Source organism: Babylonia areolata, chromosome 31, assembly GCF_041734735.1.
Source record: "Babylonia areolata isolate BAREFJ2019XMU chromosome 31, ASM4173473v1, whole genome shotgun sequence".
In the NCBI taxonomy this organism is placed as follows: domain Eukaryota; kingdom Metazoa; phylum Mollusca; class Gastropoda; order Neogastropoda; family Buccinidae; genus Babylonia; species Babylonia areolata.
The window spans coordinates 8,730,406-8,732,373 of NC_134906.1; positions in this window are offsets into that span (position 1 = coordinate 8,730,406).

The following is a 1,968-nucleotide window of genomic DNA, read 5'->3' on the forward strand; positions in this document are numbered from 1 at the left end:
TGTTTGTATTGTATGGTACACATATGTTGTAGTTTGTTCTGTCCTGTTGTGTATTGTATTGTATAGTACACATCTGTTGTAGTCTGTTCTGTCCTGTTGTGTATTGTATTGTATGGTACACATCTGTTGTAGTCTGTTCTGTCCTGTTGCGTATTGTATTGCATTGCATAATATTGCATTGCATTGCATTGCGTTGCGTTATGTTGTGTTGTGTTGTATTGCGTTGTGTTGTGTTGTATTGTATTGCATTGTATTGCATTGCGTTGTGTTGTGTTGTGTTGCGTTGCGTTGCATTGCATTGCATTGTATTGCATTGCATTGCATTGCATTGCGTTGTGTTGTGTTGCGTTGCGTTGCGTTGCCTTGTATTGTATTGCATTGTATTGTATTGTATTGCATTGCATTGCATTGCATTGTATTGTATTGCATTGCGTTGCGTTGCGTTATATTGTGTTGTGTTGTGTTGTCTTGTCTTGTCTTGTGTTGCGTTGTATTGTATTGTATTGTATTGTATTGCATTGCATTCCGTTGTGCTGTGCTGTGTTGTATTGTATTGTATTGTATTGCATTGCATTGTATTGTATTGTATTGCATTGCATTGCGTTGTGCTGTGCTGTGTTGTGCTGTGTTGTCTTGTCTTGTGTTGCGTTGTATTGTATTGTATTGTATTGCATTGCATTGCGTTGTATTGTATTGTATTGCATTGCATTGCGTTGTGTTGTATTATATTGCGTTGTGCTGTGTTGTGTTGTGTTGTGTTGCATTGTGTTGTGTTGTGTTGTATTGTATTGTATTGCATTGTATTGTACTGTACATACCTGTTGTGGTTTCTTGTATTCTGTTGCAGTCTGTTGCGTACTGGATTGTATTGTATTATATTATATTGTACTGTACATTTCCATTGCAGTTTGTTGTAGCCTGTTGCATAATATTGCATTGCATCGTATTGTATATATCTATTGTGGTGTCTTTGTAGTCCGTGTGTTAAAGGCACGGCATAGGAAGGCGGGACATATCGAATGCTATCTTTGAAACCTTCTCTCGAGGCGAAGTCACGTCTCCATCCATTCACACCTGGCTGAAGCAGTGAGGCGAATCGGAGTTAACTCTCTCCATACGAACGGCGAAAGAGACGACGTTAACAGCGTTTCACCCCAGTTACCATCATCAAAATATTGCAAGCGGAAGGCTCTTATACTGAAGAGGTGCATGTTGACAAAGATACCACAATTCTGATGACGGAAGCTAAAGGTTGGGTCATTCAGACACCCACTGGACATCCGAGGGGTCCGTGTAGAGGAGAAGAGAGGACTGGCCGTACTGAGTGAGTTAAAAAAAAACACAAAAAAACAAGAGAGGCAAGGCCTTCAAGACTCACTTGTGATATACTGAAAAAAAAAAAAAAAAATCCAAGCTTTTTATGTATTGTGTGTAATTTCAAAATGTAATGTTTAAGATGAGAAAGATCAGTTTAAAGCGAATTAAGTCCCCTAGCATTAATTACAGAGTAATTTCCCTTTGTTACTATCTGCACCAAAACGTTTTCAAAATAAATAAAACTTCCATGCTGAGCAAAAGAAGTTCCTGTTTGAACAAAAAATGATAAGAATGACTGCTCTTGTTGTTGGGTCAGAATATCAGATCAAAGTGCCAAGTTTAGAGAATACAAAAAATATAAATATAACAGTAAATGCAGTTTGCATATAATTAGGCTTCATTTTTTTTTTGTTTTGTTTTTTGTGCCCATCCCAAAGGTGCAATATTGTTTTAAACAAGATGACTGGAAAGAACTGAATTTTTCCTATTTTTATGCCTAATTTGGTTGGTGTCAACTGACAAAGTATTTGCAGGGAAAATGTCAATGTTATAGTTTACCACGGACACACACACACACACACACACACACACACACACACACACACACACAACCGAACACCGGGTTAAAACATAGACTCACTTTGTTTACAC